Source organism: Palaemon carinicauda, chromosome 36 (assembly GCF_036898095.1).
Source record: "Palaemon carinicauda isolate YSFRI2023 chromosome 36, ASM3689809v2, whole genome shotgun sequence".
In the NCBI taxonomy this organism is placed as follows: Eukaryota; Metazoa; Arthropoda; class Malacostraca; order Decapoda; family Palaemonidae; genus Palaemon; species Palaemon carinicauda.
In genome coordinates, this window is record NC_090760.1 from 31,211,992 (window position 1) to 31,239,511 (window position 27,520).

The 27,520-nt window shown below is 37.5% G+C and overlaps 1 protein-coding gene across 1 annotated transcript in view; it reads right to left on the reverse strand.

Annotated features, from left to right (window-relative positions):
* LOC137628552 (uncharacterized) overlaps nucleotides 1–27,520 on the reverse strand; it is a 99,937-nt gene that overhangs the window by 49,223 nt on the left and 23,194 nt on the right. The gene's annotated exons all lie outside the window — the stretch shown is intronic.

The following is a 27,520-nucleotide window of genomic DNA, read 5'->3' on the forward strand; positions in this document are numbered from 1 at the left end:
TAAAAAATGTATCTTCTATAAAAAAGGGGAAAGAAATTTTTAAAGAAAATTTCCAAGTTATATTACTTTCTATTGTCACATAAAGGTATTGTCAAATTTAGTGCCCAAAAAGTGACCCCAATGCCATACCATCAGTATCAATTCCGGAAAGTTTAAGACGTTTTCTGAAACTGTCTAAGTCAATCCCATTAAATATGATATTTTTGATGAGAATGATTTGTATTGTTTAATGAAGGACACGTATGTAAATAAAGAGCCTACATCAAAACTAATGATTAATGAATTACTATTTTGTTCGAGAACTTCAGAAATGAATTTGGCGGAGTTCTGAAGTGTGAATTATTGGTTGTTTGTTAAGTGTCTAAGCAGAGGGAATAAGAATTTGGCTACAGGAAAACATGGCAGATTATGTGCTGGTAGAGCAGCCAGAGAGGTATATTACTCTTATGTACTCTAGGAAGTCCACATAACACTTACATATGAACCAGAGCTATATATTGATTGATAAGAATGTTCAGACTACATGCACTGTCTTCAAGTAGTTTCCTTTGACGATTTATCTTATTTCTATATTTACAAAATATGAGCCTGTATTAATGATTACTCACATCTTTTAAAAGTAAGTCCGATTACTCACAGCACATACACATATGCACACACACACACACAACGTTTACCAACACCAAAATTAAAAAGCTTTTTAATAAATTAAGAATGAAAACAGAGTAAAAACAGAAACACAGAATAACAGTGAAAGGGCTTGGAGCGAATATAGAGAAACAAATTAATTCAATAATAATTATAATAATAATAATAGAAAGATATAATAATAATAATAATAATAATAATAATAATAATAATAATAATAATAGAACGAACAAGACACATACCCACAGCGGTAGCGTAAGGAGAACTGACATGAAAAATTGTTATGGAAGGGAGTGTAAACAGAACAACAGGTAATTAGGCAATAAACAATTGAGTGGAAGACGACTGGTGGTTAAGAGAAGGTACAGTTAGCTTAATCATTATTGATTCAAGGGTGGTTAGTTCGTCTATATGTCGGGTTCTTCCTATTATATTAAAATGACTGGTATCTATGTGTGTTTTGCAACTTTTACAGTGATTTCTTATGTTAGATTGTTCTGGATTTGATAGTCGACAACCCGTTCTATAGCTGATTCCCTGATGAGAGGAAATTCGGACTTTTAGCAGCCTCCTGGTGCAACCGATGTAAGTGCCAAGATCACATCTGGGACAATTATACCTATAAACGACACCGGAGGCAAACAGGGGGCTGATCTTATCCTTGACTTGGAAGAGAGAGCCGATAGTTAGGGGGTTTATGGGAATTAGTTTTAAATTAAGGGCAGGCAATTGCTCACTGAATAGGTTAATGCATTTTTTCCTAAATTTATTATTATGGAGAAAGGGAAATCTAGCAAACATACGGAGCTTGGGGACATTGTGGACTATTGGGGTTGGATTGAATTTCAGATTAAGTAGCTTATTAAGGGATCTATGAAAAATTGCTGGAGGGAAATAATTATCCTTAAAGTAATCAGCAAGGAAAGTCACTTCAGTATGAAAGGTAGACCAGCTTGATGTCAGATTAATGGCTCTATGGAGGAGAGTTGACATGGAATTCAGTTTAAAGTTAAAAAAACATGAGCTATAAGTCAAGGATAAGATCAGCCCCCTGTTTGCCTCCGGTGTCGTTTATAGGTATAATTGTCCCAGGTGCCCGAGATGACATTGCCAGTGCCGTGCTGTTAATTCTGTCTTAGAACAGTTACTTTTCCGTAATCTCCTACAGACTGCTGATGATATCGTTATATATATATATATATATATATATATATATATATATATATATATATATATATATATATATATATTTATATAAATATATATATATATATATATATATATATATATATATATATATATATATATAATTATATATATTATATATAAATAGAGATAGATAGATAGATAGATAGATATATTCTAGCAATCCATGTTTGTCAACAGATATACTCGTATAAGCGGATGAGGAAGTTGGTGGTGTAATGAGAGTTTTGTACGTAGAGGAAATGCCTACCTAAATCTCGATGAAGTCACGGATGGGGTTTTAAGGCAATGAACAAACTGCCTCTTCGGCTTTTACTCCTGATGCCTGACGGTTGATCTTACTAGAATTAGTATGGACTGTCAGGGGTCACCTGACTTAGGTAAATAGGCACTGCATATCACAAGAAACTGGCTATCCTTTGATGTATATGGCTAATGAATCCTCTATGGATTTAGTCAGTCATTGAAAGAGAGGATGGAAGAATGACGCCCAGTCCCGGGCATAGCGGAGCTCTAGGAATCTCCTGGTTTATTAATACTAAAGAAAAAATTAAAATAGGTAATTGGAATGTGAGAACCGTGTATCATATTGGGAATAAACAGCAAGTGGAGAGGGGATTTATGAAATATAGTTTGAATATCTTGGCCCTAACTGAAACACGTTGTAAGGGGCTTGGTAGGGAAACTTCAGACTGATGCAATATATATATATATATATATATATATATATATATATATATATATATATATATATATATATATATATATATATATATATATATATATATATCTTTATATATATATATATATATATATATATATATATATATATATATATATATAGAAATAAATATATATATATATATATATATATATATATATATATATATATATATATATATATATATATATATATATATTCATATATATATATATATATATATATATATATATACATGCATATATATGTATATATATATATATATATACATATATATATATATATATATATATATATATATATATATATATATATATATATATATATATATATATATACATACATATACTCAGGAAGGTCAGAAGAAATTGAAAAGGAGTAGGAATGATGAAGACACCAAGAGATGAAAAGGCATCAACTGAATGGAAAGCTGTAAGTAGTAGATTATTACTAGCGAAGTTCAAATCAAAGATGTGCAATACGATAATTATAGTTTGCTATGCCCCAACAAATGAATCCCCTGAAGAAAGCAAAGATTAATACTATAAAGAACTGCAGAGGGTAATAGATGAGATCCCAGAGAGAGATATGAAAATTGAGACTGGCAACTTCAAAGCTAAAGCTGGAAGGAATAATCGAGGTATAGAGAATGTGGTGGGTATCGAGGGTCTTGGCGAAGTTGCAAATGAAAATAGAGCACATTTAATAAGTTTCTGTTCATCAAACAGTCTTTTCATTGGAGGTACTCCTTTTCAACACAAGAACATCCAAAAATATACATGGACTTCACCGTGTGGAAATTACAAAAATCAAATAGATCCCATTGCCATTAATGAAGAGAGAAGGAGGACTCTGAGAAATGTAAGAAGCTATAGGGGTGCGGATATTGGTAGTGATCACCAACACCTCATTGCCACACTGAAATTAAAACTGATACACCCAATAAAAAGTGTTTGATACAACTAAACTTTTAGAAAAAGAGCACAGAGAAACATTTTCAATTGAATGTAGGAATCGTAATGAAAATGACCAGGTCGAGCATGCTAAGTACTCCAGTATTGACGGTGAGATCAAAAGAAATGCCGGGAATGACTAGAGAGAACATTTAGACAGTAAAGTAGATGAGGCTGACAAAGCTATGAATTCAGAAAGTGGCTACGGTGTAAGAATTGCTCATAGAATTATTAATGAAATCTCTATGGAGGCAAAGAAGAAGAAGCATATACCCATCCAAAAGAGAGATGGATCTGTTATAACATGTACCAACCGTGTTTCACACAATTGTACATAATTCCTTTTGTATATATTATGCTTGTATCTTCGCTCTTCCCTCGCATTAAAACGAACATGAAAATTCATGTCTGGTTTTTCCTCTGTGATATTGTCTATCTTGTGAACTTGTCATGTCCTGTTGCCTTGAGGTTTTGTATATAAGGAGAGTGTTCCACAATAATATAACTCCGTCGTTTCCAATCTGCCTTTGAGTTCACACCCTTACTCGGCGCCGTCACATTGGTGACCCCGGAAGTCGACTCGCTCCCACTGCCTTCCACCCCCACCTCCCTCGCCCCTCCATCGTTGGTACTATGACGGAGACTACATCAGTTGGCGCCGCGGCCGACCCATTGAAACTTTCACCGTTCGCCACCGGAGAGGCGTTTGCTTGGTTTCAACGCACTGAAGTCCACTTTCGTATCAGGGGCGTGACTCGCTCAACCACCAAAGCGGATTATGTTCTCGCGGCGATACCCGAGGACACCTTCCCAGAAATATCCGACTGGCTTTGTGAACAAGGAGACACCCCAATAGCGTATGACGCCCTCAAATCATACCTTCTGCAGCAGTACTCGCCGTCGCCAGCCGCCCGTATAGCAAAGCTTTTTCAGCTCTCGCAAAAACCGTTGGGGGACCAAAGGGCTTCACTTGCCCTCAGGGAAATGACCAGTATCGCTCGCCTTCAACCTGCCGCAGACGGCTCTCCTCGTGAGGTGAACCTACTTCGTGCCCTTTGGATACGCTGTTTACCCGAACCTGTACGCGCTGCCATACCCGATGTTGATAGTTTACCCATAAAGGACTTGATGACCAAAGCCGACGCCCTTATGGACAGCCACTTCAAGACCTCCATCAACGCCTCTACCCCTGACGACGAGGATGCCTATTCAACGTCAACCGAAGCTGACATGAATGCCGTAGGACATACACGCCTACCCCGTGACGTGCCGAAGCGGCGACACAGCCGCCCACCACCCACCAATCGCCCGCGCCCCAACGAACGACTTCTACAGCCACTTACTACCTCCCATCCGCCGCAGTTTTGCTACTACCACTTCAGATTCGGGGCAACCGCGAAGAAATGTGCCAAAGATTGTCAGTGGCCAAAAAACGTGTAAGCAGGCCATCGCTTGTGGCGGTGACCTCCCATGTTTCTAATCTGTTCTTTTTACAGGATGCAGGAACGGACGTGCGATTTTTGGTAGACATGGGTGCTTGTCGTTCTCTTTTGCCAAGGAAACTCTTCAAGGCACAACGTAGTCTGTCTACATCTGCAGACGTCCGCTTGGTAGCTGCCAACGGATCTGCGATACCCACCTACGGTTACGAGAACCTCACATTATCGTTCGGAAACGGTAAATTCAATTGAAAGTTTCTCGTTGCTGACGTCACAATGCCAATCCTCGGTGCGGATTTCCTCTCTCATTTCCACCTTCTGGTCGATGTCGCCCACCGACGATTGGTCAACGCAGACTCGTACTTGTCGACACCTCTTCAACCCGCCCCCTCTAACCTCGCTCTCCACATCAGCGCACCCACGGATGCCTACGCCCACCTCCTCACGTCGTACCCGGAAGTTTTCCGTCCAGAACTTCGCCAAACGCCCACGGTTCCTGCCAAGCACGGTATTTATCACCATACCAAGACGACGGGACCCATGAAAATTCATGTCTGGTTTTTCCTCTGTGATATTGTCTGTCTTGTGAACTTGTCATGTCCTGTTGCCTTGAGGTTTTGTATATAAGGAGAGTGTTCCACAATAATATAACTCAGTCGTTTCCAATCTGCCTTTGAGTTCACACCCTTACTCGGCACCGTCACAAACAACAGAACATGAAGAAAGACAACGTTGGATGGAACACTTTAGTGAGGTTATGAATTGGAGATATGAAGGGAATAATTTGATTTATATACCTGAAGCTGATGAAGACCTTGATGTGCTCATGAATGAATTCATTGTTTGAAGTTGAAACTATCCTCAAAACACTGAAGAGATGGAAAGCCCTTGGATACGTTGGAATAACTACCGAGGGGATACTGACCAAAACTTAAGTGACTCCCAGAATACTTACAAGATTATTTTGTAGAATGTAGCATGAAGAGGGAAAACCAGATGAATGGGACTTAGGAGTGTTGGTGAAAATGACAAAAAAAGGAGACCTGACTGATTGCAATAATTACAGAGGTATAACACTTACGCCAGTTGCTATATAAATGTATAGCATGGTTATTCTGAAATGACTGAAGAGAAAAATTGATGTAAAGCTGAGAAATGAACAAACAGGTTTTAGAAAATGTAGAAGTTATACAGACCAAATTTTCATTTTGAGACAGCAATGCATAGAATATAGAAATTCACTTATGATGGCATTTGTGGACTATGAAAAAGCCTTTGATGTGTGCAGAGGCCAATTTTATGTAAAGTCCTGCATCATTATGGAATTCCTCTTGAATATGTAAATTTGATTAAGTCTGTCCATGGGCATAGCAAGTACAAAGTTAATGTTAATGGAGTCTCATCAAAGTAATTTCCAGTGAAGAGCGGAGTACTCCAAGGGAATGAGTTTTCTCCGATGTTCTTTATCCTTCTAATGGATTTTGTAATGCGTAGAACAGTTAGAGATGGTGGAGAAGGATTGGACTGGATTGGTGATAGGAATTTAGCAGACCTAGAGTATGCTGATGATGCTGTCCTTCTTAGCAGAACACAACAGGATTTGCAATGCTTGCCTACCAGAATGCTTGAAATATCACACAAGGTTGCACTGAAGATAAATAGAAAAAAAGGCAGAGACGATGAGAACGTAGTATGCAATGGAAGATGAAATATCATTGGATAGGATTTACGTGCTAGAATCATTTAAGTATTTAGGAACTACCGTATAATCGTCAATACAAGGTCTTTACAATTAAAGTTCAGTGAAAGATTGAAAAAAGAAAATCAGCTAATGGCTAGGTTAGGTAAAATTTGGGAATCAAATCATCTGAAATTACTTAAAAAATCAGACTATAAATCATCTTAGTGAGATTGATGTTATTCTTTGGACACGAGTCATGGTATGACAAAGAAACAATCTCCAATAGATTTAGTAGATTCGAGAACAAAGCCCTTAGAAGGATATTGGAAGTTAAGTGGCAGGACAGGATTAAGAACGAAACTATTAATGAGATTAGTCGAGTGACATGTGGATAAGAATCATGATGAGGGGTAGATGGAGATGGTTTGTGGCATGCTCTTCGCAATCCCCAAGAGAGATTAGTTCACCAAACGTTTAGCTGGGATCCACAAGGAGTTAGAAGAGTTGGAAGACCCAGACCTACATGGGTGAGGACTATGAAGCGAGAAATAGGAGATGATGAATGGAGAAGTATTGAATTAAAAGCTCAAGATTGAGACGACTGGCGAAATATAACCCAGGTCCTTTGGGTTAATAGGAGTATGAGGAGATGAAGATGATATATGTAAGGAGAGAGAGAGAGAGAGAGAGAGAGAGAGAGAGAGAGAGAGAGAGAGAGAGAGAGAGAGAGAGAGGATATTTGGATATATGTATATACGTGTGTTCAACTTGCATGAAAACCCCATGAACCAATCTTTGTCAAAAGATCATCGTGTTTTTTTTTTCTCTCTCTCTTACCTGTATTGTACCAAAATATTGAACTGACGAACAATTAAGGTAGAATCTCAGACATATCTTGGTCAACATTATAGAAGGCTCCTCACCTCTTTTTACTTTATCAGGCTTCTGTTTATTACCTTAAAGTTTAATTCAAGTGAAAGTCATCCAGTTTGAGATATGAAACTTTTCGGAAATATTGCACAATAACTGCAACATAACCTTCAAACGAAATAACAGACATAATGAACCACAGAAACGAATATGTTACAAAGAAATATAAACTTCGGAATTGAGAACCCCCAAAAATTTCAAAAGGGAAACCTGTTCACTCCGAACATAATCTCGGCAAACATAGTTTAGAAATTTTGGAAAGGAAAAATAGGAGCCATAAATTCGTTTCGCATAAAAGAGAATACAATAAGCGTTATTTTTAGGGTTCGCGAGGAAATTCAGAAAATATGTTTACAGATTTGCTTCCATGGCAGCGTCCTTAAAATATCTTCCGGGGAAGGAGATATAAAATGCCACTTGAAAATAATACATAACAACTTCTGGCGTATTGAAAAGTAAGATAATTAACCCATTTGATGTATATATATATATATATATATATATATATATATATATATATATATATATATATATATATATATATATATATATATATATATATATATATATACTTGCGGGTGACTAGGTATATTAGTTATTAAGTCTTTTATATAGTTGTGTGTAATAAGTCTTTTTTTAAGGTTTTATGTTCCTTGATTGGTTGATTTTAGAACTAGTTGATCAGTTCATGAAAGTGTATCTTCCTAACTATGTACTTAGGATGATTTTATTAATTTTATTGATTTTACATATGATAATTGCAGATAGGCTGAAGATGACATAAGTTATGTCGAAAGCTCCCGAATAAAGAAGATGATAGCAGCATTGACTATTTTATTCCTACTTAAATTGCAATTCCCAAGAGGAACCCATCTATCAACTATATATATATATATATATATATATATATATATATATATATATATGTATATATATATATATATATATATATGTATATATATATATATATATATATATATATATATATATATATATATATATATATATATATATATATATATATATATATATATATATATAAATTTAGCGAACTCATCATTTAGCGCCTGGAGCATCAGCTAAAGGAATTCGGGAATACCTTAGTCCGTAAGATATCTTGAAGGACTAACCACCTTTATTTCATTCAATGAACTCCTATTTATTGCATATTAGATGAATATTGTAGTGTTCACTGATTATGAACCACTCATAGATATGTTTAATGAACTTTATCTTTAACCTACTACACATATAGTAATGAACAATACAACCTGGGCAGTGCCACTTTAGGATAGGGAAATGGTCTGTGATACATAACAGAAAGAGGCCTAATTAAGGGCTGCCGAACCTTTAGTAAAAGATAAAGTCCTTTATGGTAAGGTAAACATCCGCCAGAGACCATTTGGAATCAGGATCTTCCTCATGAGGGATAATTATAGAAGAAAATAAATCTATTGGCGCAGCTCTGCATAGTGTGATGCTCACAGAATAGCAATGGACCTAGAGTTTATTGCGATCAACCCTGTATTGCATTGCAAGCATATATAAGGAGCTTATCATTCTTTTGTTTTTTTATCGTGTTTGAATATAGTGCAACAGAGAGAGAGAGAGAAAACATCTTCTTGTCTGATTTATTAAAGGAGTGAAACCTAATTGTCTTTGCACTTAGTGGATTAAATAAAAGATGAGTGTTTGCAGGAATAAAGTGTCTAGGGAAGTTTAAAGGTATATGGCAATGAAAGTGGTAACACTTGTACTCTCAAGACAATTGTGGTGGAAGATGTTAGTTCAAGGACTGTGCAAGTCGGACTGGGTGGGGAAGCAGAAACATTTGTAATATTAAATGTGTAAGGTGAAGAATTGAGTAAAAGATCACATTTTCGGAAACAATTCAAACAGTGCTTGGTTTAGATATGATAGGGATAAAGAGAGAGATGGAATTTTTTCTTATAAGAATTGTGATCTTGGATTAAATTGAAATGGAAAGAGTCTTGATTACTGAATAAACGCATTAAATCTGAATGAAAACATAGATGAGTACACCTAGGATAGAGTAAAAGGAGGAAGAAAAAGATTCTGCTTGATACTGTGTTTGGAGAGTAGACAGAAAGTATGTTTATGGATGTAATGCTAAGATGAGTTGGGGATGGAGATATATCCGATTACTTTTTAGTTGAAGCAAATGTTAATATAGATATGAATTGAAGAGAAAACTGTTAGAATATTGTTATAACAGTACCGAAGAAGCAAGAGAAAAAAGTAAGTAAAAAGAGCCCTCAAATTCAAAACAGAAGAATGTTAGTTTTAAAGAAACAAAACCTGATGAATGGGACTTAGGAGAGATGGTGAAAATTGATAGAAAAAAAGGAGACCTGATTGATTGCAATAATTACAGAGGCATAACAATTACGTCAGTTGCCATGCTCTTCTTAAAGAAGAATATTGATGAAAAGCCGAGAGATGAACAAGCAGGATTTAGAAAGGGTTGAAGTTGTACTGACTAAATTTTCCTTTTGAGACATACGGTAGAGGAATGTACAGAAAATAGAAATCCACTTTTAATGATATTTGTGGACTATGCAAAGCTTTTGATAGAGTGAATCGGCCAAGTTTGTGGAGAATCCGCGTTGTTACGAAGTTCCTGTCAAATGTGTAAATTTAATTAGGTCTGTTCGTGAGCATTATGATTGTAAAGTGAATGTTAATAGAGACCTTGCAAACGAATTTCCAGTGAACAGTTGAGTACTCCAAGGAAAAGTGTTGTCACTTATATTGTTTATCCTTATCACGGATTTAGTAATGCATAGAACAGTTGAGTATGATAGAAAAAGGAGTTGACTGGATTGGTAACAAGAAATTAGCTGACCTAGAGTATGCTGATGACGCTATCTTTATTTATCAGAACACCACAGGACTTGTAAAGCTTGCTTACCTGAATGCATGAAATATCACATGAGATTGGGCTCAAGAAAATAAAAGAAAGACAGAAATGATGAAAATTTAATATGCAATGGAAGATGAAATATCCTTGGGAGGAGAAAGGATTATTGAGTTGGAATAATTCAACTTTTTAGGAAATATGATCTCTAATAGAGAGTATTTAGAATTCGAGTTTAATGGAAGGTTAAAAAAAAGATCACACAGGGGCTACATTAAGTAAAATTTGGAAATCAAATCGCCAAAAATTACATATAAAAAATCAGGCTATTAATCAGTTTATTGGATCGGTATAGCGTATGCAAATGAGTCTTGGTATAACAATGAAACAAAGTCCAAAGGATTTAGTAAATTTAGGAACAAAGACCTCAGAAGAATATTGGGAGTTAAATAGCAGGACAGGATTACAAATAAAACAATAAGAAAGATTAATCAAGTGCCATATGTGGATGAGATAATCATTAGGGGTAGATGGAAATGGTTTGGTTATGCTCGTCGAACCCCCCCAAGAGAGATTATTTCACCAAACTTTAGGTTGGGCTCCACAAGGCACGAGAAGAGTTGCCAGATCCGTGCCTACATGGCTGAGGACTATGAAACGTAGGAGATGATGAATAAAGAAGAATTGATTTAAAAGCTCAAGATATAGACGACTGGCGAATTCTACCCGAGTGCTTTTGCGTCAATAGGCGTGGGTGAACATGATGATGATGATGATGATATATATATATATATATATATATATATATATATATATATATATATATATATATATATATATATATATATAAATATATATATATATATACATATATATATCTATATATATATATATATATATATATATATAGATATATATATATATATATATATATATATATATATATATATATATATATATATATATATGTGTGTGTGTGTGTGTAATATATATATATATATATATATATATATATATATATATATATATATATATATATATATATATATATATATACATACATATATATATATATATATATATATATATATATGCTTGTATGTACAGTATGTCTGCTTGTGCGTGTGTGTATTTTATGTAAATTACCAAATAGATGATAGGGACGGAACTTATACTTTTGGTATAAAGGGAATATGGATCTTTTGGAGATACCATTCAGCCACTTTGAAAATGCAAATCAATTATTCATTCAAGTTGTTTTTTTTTTCTTTTTTTTTCACTATAATGGAGATTTCTTAATCAGTTGTTTACACGAAATTCTTTTTGAATATAAAGTAGACATAGTATTACGTGAGAAAAAATGTTTTTTTTTTTTTTTTTTTTTTTTTTTTTTACAGAGATCGTAGAAATTATACGAGGTAAAATATTTGATAAATGTAAAAGCAAAGTAATGTTATTGAAAAAAAAAAGCTGTAATATAATGCAACACAAAATCCCTACAGATAATGTATGGAGATGTTCTGACTAAAATTGAATTAAATTCAGATTAATAAGATAACAAAACAAGTGCATTTGAATACGCTTTGGTATTCAACGCGTTATTGGATGTTGGATAAGGTACCATTACAAATGGTTTGCATCGTAGGCTGGCTTTTCGAAATAAATTTCTAAGACTTTGTATAAGTCTCGAAGCATAAACATATTGCTACAGTTCTCAATAAAATATAACATCCTAAGTTTAAGAATTTCATAGTAAAAAAAGCCAGAAAAAATATAAAAATTTTAGAATTACCACTAATTCCATTTACAATCAATAACCTAATTCATTGTATCACAGTATATTGAGTTTTTACTTACTATAAACGACATCATTACGAGAGCCCATTACAGCAGCCAAATTATCGTCACTAGTGACAATTATAACAAATAACTTTGAATTGGCGCCTTAAAGTTTAGAGTCCAGATATATAGAATTAGTAATAAACTATGTTATAAATAAAGATCAATGTTAGAAACTATTTAAATCGGAAACTACAGAAAGCTGATTGTTGTTCGCAAAGGCGTAATGTAAACAAGTAGAAAGAGCAATCAGAGATTTCACACCTCCGCAAGTGAAGATTGTTAACACTTTACTCAAGTCCATGCAGTCTATGTTTCATATGTTGACCGTGATTGAATTTACTGTCCAATAATACCAATAATCATCGGATCACCTCCAAAATTTAATGGGTTCTCTCGGAGCATAATATCAATCCGTTGTTTAGACTAGGTGAAAATCGGGCAAAATATTTAGACGCAATCCTGCAAACAGACAAACAAGGAGATAAATCAACAAATAAATAAATGTAGGTACAAATATAACCTTGGTCGAGGTAATAAGTTTCATGTAGAAAATGTCAATAATTACGTAGCCATTAGTGACCTTTATTATCAGCATTAGAAATAATGAATGAAGGAGATATACAATAACAGGCGGGGTTGTAAGCATTCGCTTGAGTATACAAACAAAGAGCCAGTAATTGTACATAGTATGCAAATACTCTTTTTTATACAAATATATAACACTGAAATTATTTACATTGCAGAAAATGGCCTTTTCTTTTGTAATGGTGGGTACACTTTACAAGAGGAAGTGTTGCAGAGTAACGGAAAAGGGAGAAAATATTTTAACAACTGATAATTTTATACTTATTTGTTTTTTCTTAGTACGTATAAGAAGAATTTCACAATGTTATATCTTCGTAGAATATATATCTGTCTGATGAAATCCAATAAAACATCATTGGATAAAATTTGAACCAAAATCAAATGCTATAAATTTCAGAGAATAAAAGAATATTGTTCGAAATGGACATCAAGCAAGAGTGAGGAATAATGCTAAGGCCATTTTATCTTAAGATATACCATGGCACGTAGAGGGCAAAGGCACCGTACGCTCACTACATTTATTTTGGCACAGGTGTTACAAAAGCAAGCATAGGCGCTAGTATTAACGAAGCAATTAAATCAAGTGCATTGGAGACAATTTGTTGATCCGAACAAACTCTGAGCAAAATTCCTTAGAGATTGTGAAAAACTCATGAAAAAAATTAAGGACTTTTAAGATTATGAACATAGCCTGCTTTCTAAACTGTTTCTATTAAAATTAATTCGCATCTACGTGAAATCGTAAATGGTGTTGGAATTAGTCAAAATTATCAGCCAGGATCAGTGAGATTAATGATTTTTTTTATTATCGTACAGTAATAAGAAAAGGTTATGTTTGTTTCTAATAAGTGCATCCTTTCCTAGATATTTTCAGGCATACCAAATAAAGTATGTTTTTTCAGGAGTTATGTTTACTAAAGACAATAAAAGCATAAAATCTTTAGTTTCCACAATCTGTTCAGCTTCATAAAACATGAAAGAAATTTATGAGCGTTGTCATTTGCCTGAAAACTATTGCACATTAATTTGACTAATCCTGTTTGCAATTTCACCCTTGTTAGCCTCCGAAGATATTCATCCTAATTCGATGTTCAATGTATCTGCTTGAAATTTCCGGACATAAGCAACGTCACTTGACAAGAGCAATTCCTGACTCTTCGGACATGAGCAATGACAGTGAAGGGATGACCGATTCCACCACCGTAATTATTTCTTTTTTTTTTCACCAGATGGAGTAATTTATCAGATCCTGAAGTAATTTGTAAGTTTATTCATTAGCAGTGAGTAACTTGTACTTTATATATGGCAGGTCTCAGGACTTTTGTGCTTTAAATAGAACGGCAAGTTAACACAAAATTCAATCGGTATATTTAGTATTTATTACTATTATTAAACAGCCGACTGCGTCTTTCGCCTTTAGGTTACGACTGATTCTAAGACTTTACACGTATTTTAAAAATTCAAGTTGAAGTTTGGTTTTGCATTTCATATATATATATATATATATATATATATATATATATATATACTGTATATATATAAATATATATATACACACACATATATATATATATGAATATATATATATATATATATATATATATATACATATATATATATATATATATATATATATATATATATATTCATATATATATATATATACATATATATATTCATATATATATATATATATATATATATATAATATATATATATATATATATATATATATATATACATATAAATATATAAATATATATATATAAATATATATATACATATATATATAAATATATATATATATATATATATATATATATATATATATATATATATATATATATATATATATATATAGAATACTGTAAATATAACTTGTAATAGATGTGAAAGACAAACATCCGAAATGGGACCTATAGCTTAGACAAAACTTGGAGGAGGGGAGAAGTTATGTGGGGGGTCGTCTAGTATAGCTTTCAGGCTTTTTAAGTAACCTAATATTTTACTCATACCCTAGAGGGATATGGTCAGAAAGGGGATTGCCTTTTTCTGCATTCAGTATTATTCTTTATATTAGAAGCTTGTTTTTCAGCTTACATTAGTAAAATAAGAGCCTCTTGAAGTGGTCTTAGACTTGATTAGGAGGATATATAATAAATAAATTCCAGCGAAACAGGAATTCGCCCTAAGAAATAGACGAGTGCTTACTAGTTAGACATTTTTCTCTGCATGACTAATGGGGGATAGGGCATAATAACTTGCGTAAATTGATCGATCAAATTGCGAACACTGCTTCATTGTCTAAGTCCATTGTTTACTTTTGCCAGACTGATTAAGAGTTCCTGTGCACGCATTGTTTGCATTCGCTCTTGCCAGTTTTTTTTTTATGAGGTAACCATTACCTGGTCCTTTATCCAAATAAGAGCTTCCAAAAATATACACCAGTTCCCGGATATTGTTTTACAAGAGCCATTTTCTCCTCCCTCCCCTTCAGTTCCAGCATGCCTACCATCACGCGAAGACGCCTCCAAGAGGGAATTACAATATGTTCCGAAATTCAAAGTAATTTCCTTTATTTCGGTAATTAATTATGTTAAAAACGCTTTCCGTTCAATATGATATATATAGCTTTTGCTGCTCATGTGAAAGTTAAAAAAAGGAGAAAAAAATCCCTGAAATAATCACCCACGAGAATGACGTGTGCAGCACATACATGTTTGTTTTTACAAGAGAAGCTACAGTAGCTACGGCAAAACGGAAACCAACTGAGGAACGTTTATGAATTATAGGTAGTTTTTATACTTTAATTTTTCGTCTATTGCATATCTCATATACACATTTTTCCAGTTGGTTACCTTGTGTTTAGTTTGCATTACTGACCATTGTTATTACTGTAAACCATTTTTTTTTTCCCCTACCCAAAACCCCGATTTCCCACTGGGATTCCCCCTTTTTGTTTATATGAGGGGATTAGAAGAACTCATGTACAGGTAGTTTGCCCGAATATTCATGGTCAGAAATGGATAAAAAAGTAAATACCGAGTAGGAAAAATATATGGTTCGTGTATTTGTCTAGAAATCATGTATTTACCGTCGATGAGGTCCTTTTTAGATCTAAAATCACAGACTTTGATAAATTACACATATTCTGCAAGTTATGATGAAATATACGCTCATTCTGTAGCATTAACTCAACTTTGCACCGATAAATCCGAGGAAACACTGGTGCCAATGTACATAACATCAGCTATTCGCTGTACGTATGGCGACGGCATTTCCCGTGGTTGTTTTGAAGACTAAAGTAAACAGACAACCACAATACAGTACGGGTACTATCTGTTGCCCATGCACCTAGCTATGGCGGGAGTTTTCCCGCATTGCCTTTACCGTTTTTGGGGACGGGACGGAAGGTGAAGGATGATAACTAAAACACACATTGAATATATGAGAATATATCTGCACGAAGTACTTGTGAATATGTATGAATTCACGTGAAGTAAGAAGCGACAATTAAACTTGATTTGAAATGTTTTATTTCTACACTGGATACGTGCAAACTACCAACGTTTCTTAGGTGAAAAACGTATATACCCAGGAGGGTATATAGTATATACTCACATTAGGGTAAAAGACAAAAACGCTAAAAGCTTTGCGTTCATGCTGCATCTAGTGGTTGTTTGTAAGATTGTGAGCTCTACGCAACATCCAAATCTAGAGAGAAATCCCTATAGGGTTTCCTCTTTGTTAGGAATAATCTCTCTAAGGAAGGAATATACTGTGAGTAGTGATAGAATTCATATATATTATTATTATCATTCTTTTCTTGTTATATAATCGCTCAGTCATATAAATAACAGCAACGTGAATGAATTGTGAATTTTAATGAATCATATACAGTACAACCAATCAAAGATCTATTGCTTTGATTTCTTATTTTGAAGTAGGATTGAATTGAATTGAAGTGACGTCCTTATAAGTGAGTCTCAATTCCAAAATCATGTTCTATCTTAGGGACTGCATTTCAGAAATATATTTTCTGACGAATGAAACCAATAGAAATAATTTAACACTCTACACCTATCATTGAGGTAGAAGAGAAGTTCTTATTGATAAAACAAAGTGAAATCGTGTGATGTAATCGGTGAATATATATTAAACAAATAACATTGCGAAAAATTTTCTCCCTCAGCTGTCTTTGAACAGGTTGTCAGAATAGGTGAGTATATTCAATCGCAGAACTGAATGTAGCATGTGTACATTTCTATTCGGTATGCCTTTGTTGAGCTTGAAACCCAGTTTATTTTATATTATCTTTGAGCAGATGTGGTGAGCTTGATAGCATCCGAAAAGACAGGCAGAGTTTAGGATCTCTTCATGGGTTACTGAATGTTGTTCGAACAGCACTGATATTGGTTAAGTGAAGCACCATAAACTTTCCCTATTTAATATATATATATATATATATATATATATATATATATATATATATATATATATATATATATATATATATATATATATATATATATATAAGTAGTATGTTGGCCAGGGCACCAGCCACCCGTTGATATACTACCGCTAGAGAGTAATAGTGGGTCCTTTTACTGGCCAGACAGTATTTCATTGGATCCTTCTCTCTGGTTACTGTTCACTTTCCCTTTGCCTACACATACACTGAATAGTCTGGCCTATTCATTACAGATTCTCCTCTGTCCTCATACACCTGACAACACTGACATTACCAAACAATTATTCTTCACCCAAGGGATTAACTAATGCACTATAATGGTTCAGTGACTATTTTCCCCTTGGTAAGGGTAGAAGAGACTACTCTACCAACCGTGTGTCACACAATTGTACATAATTCCTTTTGCATATATTATGCTTGTATCTTCGCTCTTCCCTCGCACTAAACGAACATGAAAATTCATGTTTGCTGTTTTCCTCTGTAACATTGTCTTTCTTGTTAACTTGTTATGTCTTGTTGGCTTGGGGTTTTGTATATAAAGGAGAGTGTTCTATAATAGTATAACTCAGTTGATTGCATCCTGCCTTTGAGTTCACAACCCTCTCTCGGCACCGTCACATTGGTGACCCCGGAAGTCGACTCGCTCCCACTGCCTTCCACCCCCACCTCTCTCGCCCCTCCATCGTTGGTACTATGGCGGACTCTACTACAGCAGTTGGCGCTGCGGCCGCTCCATTGAAACCTTCACCGTTCGCCAGCAGAGAGGCATTTGCTTGGTTTCAGCGCGCAGAAGTCCAGTTTCGCATCAACGGCGTGACTCGCTCAACCACCAAAGCAGATTATGTTCTCGCGGCGATACCCGAGGACACCTTCCCGGAAATATCCGACTGGCTTTGTGAACAAGGAGACACGCCAATAGCATATGACGCCCTCAAAACATACCTTCTGCAGCAGTACTCGCCGTCGCCAGCCGCCCGTGTAGCAAAGCTTTTTCAGCTCTCGCAACAACCGTTGGGAGACCAAAGGGCTTCGCTTGCCCTCAGGGAAGTGACCAGTATCGCTCGCCTTCAACCTGCCGCAGACGGCTCTCCTTGTGAGGTGAACCTACTCCGTGCCCTTTGGATACGCCGTTTACCAAGACCTATACGTGCTGCCATACCCGATGTCGATAGTTTACCCATAAAGGACTTGATGACCAAAGCTGACGCCCTTATGGACAGCCACTTCAAGACCTCCATCAACGCCTCCACCCCTGACAAAGAGGATGCCTATTCAACGTCAACTGAAGCTGACATGAATGAAGTAGGACATACACGCCCACACTGTGACGTGCCGAAGCAGAGACAAAGCCGCCCATCACCCACCAATCGCTCGCGCCCCAACAAACGACTTCTACAGCCACTTACTACCTCCCATCCGCTGCAGTTTTGCTACTAACACTTCAGATTCGGGGCAACTGCGAAGAAATGTGCCGAGGATTGTCAGTGGCCAAAAAACGTGTAAGTAGGCCATCGCTCGTGGCGGTGGCCTCCCGTGTTTCTAATCTTTTCTTTTTACAGGATGCAGGAACGGGCGTGCGATTTTTGGTAGACACGGGTGCTTGTCGTTCTCTTTTGCCAAGGAAACTCTTCAAGACATGACGTAGTCTGTCTATATCTGCTGACGTCCGCTTGGTAGCTGCCAACGGATCTGCGATACCCACCTACGGTTACGAGAACCTCACATTATCGTTCGGAAACGGTAAATTCAATTGGAAGTTTCTTGTTGCAGACGTCACCATGCCTATCCTCGGTGCGGATTTCCTCTCTCATTTCCACCTTCTGGTCGATGTCGACCACCGACGATTGGTCAACGCAGACTCGTACTTGTCGACACCTCTTCAACCCGCCCCCTCTAACCTCGCTCTCCACATTAGCGCACCCACGGATGCCTACGCCCACCTCCTCACGTCGTACCCGGAAGTTTTCCGTCCAGAACTTCGCCAAACGCTCACGGTTCCTGCCAAGCACGGTATTTATCACCATATCAAGAGGACGGGACCCCCAGTCTTCGCAAAATTCAGACGTCTGGCACCGGAACAATTGGCAGCCGCCAAACACACGTTCGCCGAAATGGAGGAAATGGGCCTTTGCCAAAACGCCTCCAGCCCATGGTCGTCACCCTTACACATCGTTCTGAAGAAAGATGACTCCCTCCGTCCGTGCAGGGATTACAAGCACCTGAACATGCAAACAGAACCGGATCACTACCCAAACATTGCCGACGTGACCTCCTAACTGCACAAAGTGAAGGTTTTCTCTACGCTCGACCTCCTGAAAGGGTATTATCAGGTGCCTATGAACCCAGATGACATCCCCAAGACCGCCATCACCACTCCGTTTGGAACATACACCTTCAATTACTCCTGTTTTGGCCTTCGTAATGCTGGGGCCACGTTATGTGGACGACATACTTGTGTTCTCCTCCTCAAAAGAGGAACACCTCCGTCACCTGCGCATCGTGCTCGACCGCCTGCAACAAAACGGCCTTGTAGTCCGGTACGACAAGTGTACCTTTGGCGCCAATGAAGTGTCGTTCTTAGGGCACCGCATCACTCCTGAAGGTGTCCACCCCCTCCCTGAGAAGGTAGCAGCCGCTCAGAACTTCCCCGTGCCCTCGACCGTCAAAGCTCTGCAGGAATTCTTGGGCATGATCAACTATTATCACCATTTTCTGCCAGCCATTGCCGCCACTCTTGCTCCCCTCTACGCCTCCCTCAAGGGCAAGCCGAAGGACCTGAAGTGGGGTCCCCTTCAAGAAGCAGCCTTCTGCAATGCAAAGAAGGCCCTATCAACTGCTGCGTTCTCACTTTTCCTATCCCACACGCCCCTCTCCTTCTCTCCACCGATGCCAGAAACGTCGCTATTCGTGCAGTACTCGAGCAGGTGGTCAAAGGCTCGCCCCGCCCATTGGCCTTCTTCAGCAGAAAACTGTCCAAGGCAGAATCGGGTTATTCTACCTTCGATTGAGAACTGCTGGCGATGCACTTGGCTGTCCGTCACTTTCGCCATATCTTAGAAGGTACGCCCTTCGTCATTCGCACAGACCACATGCCTCTGGTGCACGCCTTCACTTGACAGTCTGACGCATGGTCCGCCCGTCAACGCCGACATCTCTCCGCCGTGGCTCAATACAATTGCACCCTTCAATACGTCCCTGGGAAAATGAATCCCGTTGCCGATGCCCTGTCAAGAAACACGTTGGCTGCCGTTCAACTGGGATTGGATTATAACGACCTGGCTGAAGCCCAACGACAGGATCCAGAGTATCAAGCTTGTAGGACATCCTGCACGTCCCTCCGTTGGGAAGACTTTCCCCTTGAAGACTCCAACACCACCCTCCTCTGTGACGTCAGTACTGGTAGACAGCGACCTTGGATTCCTGCTCCCATGCGCCGACAGGTGCTTGATTTCATTCACGGTCTTTCACATCCCTCGTGCCGTTCTACTGCACAGCTGCTGAAGGCAAAGTTCATTTGGCACGGCATTTCTAAGGATGCTAAGGATTTGGTCCGCGCCTGTAATTCTTGCCAAACTTCCAAAGTACATCGACACACGGATTCAGGAGTGGGCACCTTTCCTGAACCTCAGCGTCGTTTCGCACACATTCACGTCGATGTTGTAGGCCCCCTACCCACATCACAAGGACATCGTTACATGTTTACCGTCATCGACCGCTCCACTCGTTGGCCTGAAGCCATTCCCATGGAAACTGCAACGTCCGCCTCATGTACATCTGCCTTACTCTCTGGATGGATTGCAAGATTCGGTATCACTGAGCATATTACTTCTGACAGGGGAACCACTTTCACCTCTCAATTGTGGACGTCATTAGTGAATCTCCTGGGCATCACCCTACATCACACAACGTCCTACAACCCCGCTGCCAATGGAATGGTTGAACGTTTTCATCGCACCCTCAAAGCAGCTTTGATGTCCCGCTGCAAGGATTGCAACTGGTTTACTCAGCTTCCCTGGGTCCTCCTGGGACTAAGGACCACTCCTAAAGACGCCCTCGACGTCTCGGCAGCTGAAATGGTGTATGGCGACCCGTTGGTCGTCCCTGCCGAATTTTTTCCTTCTACAACCTCCTCCAACGATCTCCAGCGCATACGTCACGTCGTGGGAAAATTTACTCCGCGCCGCCAGACTTACAAGCCCCCAGCGAAGCATCACATACCAACGGACTTGCACTCTGCAACGCACGTCTTCCTGCGCAACGACACCAGCAAGCCACCACTAACGCCCCCTTACACGGGCCCTTTCCTTGTGATCCGACGCAGTCCGAAAGCATTCCTCCTAAACATTCGGGGCAAAGAAGACTGGGTCTCCATTGATCGTCTAAAACCTGCTTATCTTCTGCCAGATGACCCGCCTACAGTTCGCCTCTCTAGATCAGGGCGCCCTATTTAACATGTTCAGTATGTCATTTTTAGAGGGGGAGCCATGTACCAACCGTGTGTCACACAATTGTACATAATTCCTTTTGCATATATTATGCTTGTATCTTTGCTCTTCCCTCGCACTAAACGAACATGAAAATTCATGTCTGCTGTTTTCCTCTGTAACATTGTCTGTCTTGTTAACTTGTTATGTCCTGTTGGCTTGGGGTTTTGTATATAAAGGAGAGTGTTCTATAATAATATAACTCAGTTGATTGCATCCTGCCTTTGAGTTCACAACCCTCTCTTGGCACCGTCACACTACTTAGCTATGGTAAGCAGCTCTTCTAGGAGAAGAACACTCCAAAATCAAACCATTGTTTTCTAGTCTTGGGTAGTGCCATAGCCTCTGTACCATGGTCTTCCACTGTCTAGGGTTAGAGTTCTCTTGCTTGAGGGTACACTCGGGCACACTATTCTATCTAATTTCTCTTCCTCTTGTTTTGTTAAAGTTTTAATAGTTTATATAGGAAATATTTATTCTAATGTTGTCACTTTTCTTAAGATATTTTATTTTTCATTTTTCCTTTCCTCACTGAGCTATTTTCCCTGTTGGGGCCCCTGGGCTTATAGCATCTTGCTTTTTCAACTAGAGTTGTAGCTTAGCAAGTAATAATGATAATAACAATGATAATATATATATTCATTTATTTATATATTTATATATATATATATATATATATATATATATATATATATATATATATATATATATATATATATATATATATATATATATTTATTACACACACAAACACACACGGATATATATATATATATATATATATATATATATATATATATATATATATATATATATATATATAGCCTATGCATATATATATATATATATATATATATATATATATATATATATATATATATAGCCTATGCATATATACATATATATGCATATATATATATATATATATATATATATATATACATATATATATATATATATATATATATATATATATATATATATATATATATATATATATGTATATATATATATATATATATATGTATATATATATATATATATATATATATATATATATATATATATATATATACATATATATATATATATATATATATATATATATATATATATATATATATATATATATATATATATATATATATATATATATATATATATATATATATATATATTGTATTCGCGACCCTTAAAAACATGTTTCATATGTAGCCAAACCATATCGTAAGAGATTGCTCTATTTTACTAACACCTGGCGAATGTTTTATTATTTTTCTTTCCAGGGCGGATTTTCCCTAGTATGTATAGTACAGAAAAGTCAGGAAATGAGGAAGGCGAGTACACCGACGCTGCCTAAAATATCTTGCCTAACCCTTAAAGGCAAGGATGAGTGTAGGTTTTAGGAGACACAACACGATGATGACATCTGCCGAAGATATTGAAATTTTTCTTTGGTAATGGAGGAAAGGAAAGGGTAAAATACAATAAGCCATGAAGTATAGCAAGAAGAGCCTGGAGTAAGGACACATGTTGCTGAAATAATGGACAATGATGAGGATATGAAGTAAAGAAAATCCAGTTAAAATTTTGAAAATCAAAATGCAACACAACCAGGCGTTGGATGCATCAGAGAATGTGCATATGCCAGTTAATGGACACAGGGGACGCGTAAACAAACAGAGAATGTAAGTAATTGAGGGAGATTAGAATTGAACATTGATGATAATCAGGAACATGGCGGAAAGATGACAAGGAAAGGATCCAGACATATAAAGCAGGTGTGGCGAGTCAATGAGTGATGGGACTTGGAAAAAGGAACAAATACACAATGCGACCTGGATTCAATATGAAGAATGACTATGCTAACGATGAATATTTGAGGGCTTGCATCATATTCTCTTAAACCTTAGTAACCCTTGGTTTTGAGAAAATTAACACCAAAAAGATAAAACTTGTTTAGATATATTTATAGAAGGAAATGCACTTCCCTTTCGGAAACCTATTTCATTCTATAAATTTTTCATGTTCTTCATTATAGCTACACATTGTAGTGGATTTTAGCGAAGTTGAAAACTAGATAAAGTTGGTTAATCTGGTTCCATATCTCCAATTAGATATAATTCTGATACCGTAAGTAATGTTGAGAAGGATAAGAACTTATATTCTTCTTCTTCTTTTGTCCAACCGTTGTTAAACTTATCCTTTACTATATTTTAATTAACACTAGAAGTATTCAATAACTAATATAGTTTACCAAGAAATTTTAAAGATCAAATTTTACCATAATAATGTCAAACAAGTGTTCTGCACAATATAATTTGCAGCAAACCACACCTCGTATAATCGTAAATATTCTTTAACTCACAAAAGTCTTTAGAAATAAATTACTAATACGTTCAAATACGTCACGTTTATTGGTTATTGAGTTCCAGTTTTCTTCATGAATAGGGTTCAAATATTTATGCTGACCTTGAAGGTATATAAAAATTTATAATAGAAATCAATGAATATAAACCTTACATTTAATATTCAAAATTTAACATTTTATGACAAACGTCTCTTTCAAGACTTTTGAAGTACTTATTAGCCAGTATTGTAGTTCCTAATTCAAGAATATTTGTATGATCAAGATGGAAATTTTAATGTTTTTTTATATATAGAATATGAGTTCTTTATTTCTCAAGACTTTTGTGAGCTCAAGAATAGTTTACGATTATACGATGTGTGGTTTGCTGTGAGACAGATGAGGAGGTCAGCATTGTCGACTGTGGAAGACATGGTGCTCAGGATAGGAGAATCATCCCAAGAATGGTCAGTCGAGTTACACGAGACAACTCAGATGTCAAGGCAGCCCGGGGACGGGCCAGTTGATATGCCAGAGGAAACCCATGTACCCAGGCAGACTCAGGAACCTAGAGAAGACCCTCAAGGTAACACTTTTTTCCCCAGAGCAGAGGTAAGTGCTCCTTTTCCAAAGTTTGTAATAAGTAATACTGCAGGAGAAAAATAGTACCTCACCTTATTGCTCTAATAATTTCTTTCAAAAAGAGAATTGAAAGGTAATGAATCCTCCCCCAAAGCTCAATTTAGATTACATTCCGCTCGTTCCAGTGACACCAGAGTCATCATATATAACAAGGCAGGTCTAGAGGATCCCCGATTCACCGGATCATCCCAGAGGAAAGAACCAAAATCATATTGGAGTATGGTTACCCCCCTGCATATGATGTGGAACGGGTCAATTTTTTTCAAGGGTTGCAGCGAGGCTGAGAGATGAAAGGAATGGAAAACCTACCACAACCGTAAAATGTAAGTACAGGGGGTCTGTCTCCCCACAGCTGCTGGATCTTGGTATATGGGGAAAACATCCTGTAAAGGATTATATACCCCCTCCTCTCAGGTGCTACAACTGCCAGTGCTTTGGGCACCAAAGTGAGCATTGCACTGCCAGGGAGAAATGTGGCATCTGTTCAGGGCTTCACAACACTGAGAAATGTCTGGAGACTTTCAAGAAGTCTAAGAGGTACAACTCTAAGTATCCCAATTGGGATAGGAAACACTATGCGTGAAACATATCATGTCCCGCACTCATTGATATCCTGAGTAAAAAGGGCCTCTTTGACAGACCCCACGCATCAACCGCACTGAAGGCCCAAGGGTTGGGCCCCAATATCAAAATCAAATCGGTCAAAACCAGGTTCAGAATAGTCATAACCTGAATCTGAACAGTCGGAACCGTAATCATTTCAGGTAAAACCAGAATCAGACCAGACACATCCATGCTAATAGGTTTCTGGGTAACCACACTCATCAAGGGCACAGTCGTGTCCCCGGAAATCATTCCTATGAGGACGTAATCTTTTAAGGCAGGAATCGGCCGTCTGTTGCTCCTCTCCCGCAGGTAAATCTAGCAGTTCCTCTGGAATCTGAATTTGTTACACAATTCCTTTGCCTAGAGCCTAGTGATAACCAGAACCCTCCCCAATCTTTGATAACCACACAGTCACGACACTCCCCGGCCTTTCAGGCCCCCTCCTCACGGGCCCCTCCCTCCTTGACACCCACCCCTAATTGTCCTCTGGTAACCTCCCGTGCCACTTCATCTTCCGCAGCAGTGGCCAGGCCCGCTGCCCTTTCCTTTCATGAGGTTACTCCCTCAACAGGTGCCACCCCCTTTAGCAACCTTAACCAAGGTCCTACCACTGTGGAAGACACTGACACCTCACCTCTTCTCTCTGTCCTCACACAAATGACATCCATCCTCTTAGAGGCTAAAAGTAAACCCATTACGGACATATTACCCAAACTCATGGAGTTATTTGTCAAATTGACTGCCCTGGCAATGAGCCAAAATGGAGAGCTCACACAGTAAATCGTATACAGATCTTGAACTCCCAGCTTTTCAGCATAGTAGGGACCTGAAGGTGATGCATTGGAACATCAATGAATATTGCCGCAGGTTTGCTGTTCTCCAGGCACGAACAGAAACATTTAAACCAGATGTTGTGTTTCTCCAGGAGACCATACTTCGTGACACTGCTCATTTTTCTTTCAGGAACTACACTGTTTACAGTTCACCACACTCTGACACACATGGCCTCATGAACCTAATCAAGAACACCATTCCCTCAATCACGCTCCCCCCCCCCCCCCGGCCCCTTGCGGTGATATTGAAACTTTGATCGTTCAAATAACACTTGCCCACACGACACTGACAATTCATAACATTTACAAAAACATTAACAAAACTCTAGAAGCCCAGCACATGTTTGGGGAAGTCAAAAACAGTTACACTATCATTGCTGGTGACTTTAAGGCACATCGCCCTTTCTTACCTAGCTGGTATTCAAATCAGACAGCTAACCACTTGCATACCCTCCTCCAAGAATTCCCAGGTGTCTCCCTCCTCAATAACCTTGCAGTCAGCACTAATGTTAGAGGAGGCACCCCTGACCTCACATTTGTCCTCCGGCAGTTGCATGATGCAGCCACCTGGCAACTCCACCCAACATTAACCAGTGATTGCTTTGTAACCCTCTCTACTATACCCCTCATTCAGCTCCCTCCCATCCCTTCCCCACTCCCCAAGTGAGATGTTTTTTTTGGAAAAGCATGACATCCTAGGTCCGTCGGCATGTAGACAACCTCCCAGAGGATCCCATTCCTATCCTGGAGAAATTCACACAGCAACTTGGTGCTGCCTGTGATGCATCCATGCCACGGAAAAAACAACATACTGATAGAAACCACAAAGATGCCTGGTATTACTGCCCTAGGATCAAGGAGATGAACAGGTGAGTTAACAAAGACCACAAAATTTTCAGGCGCCACAGGAATGATGCCCTACATCAGTTCCTGTGGGAGGTTGTTAACCACTCTCTGGAGGTGGCCAAAGAGGTCAAGTGGGAAAGATGACTTTGGTGGAATAGAGATGTTTCCAATCACACATCTGTACCAACCGTGTGTCACATGATCGTACATAAATTTTTTTGTATATATTATGCTTGTATCTGCGCTCTTCCCTCGCACTAAAAAGAACCAGAATGAACATGTCTGCGTTTTTCCTCTGTAACATTGTCTGTTTCTCGAACATGAAAATTCCTGTTGCCTTGAGGGTTTGTATATAAAGGAGAGTGCTCTTTAATAAAGTTACTCAGTTGATTGCTTCCTGCCTTTGAG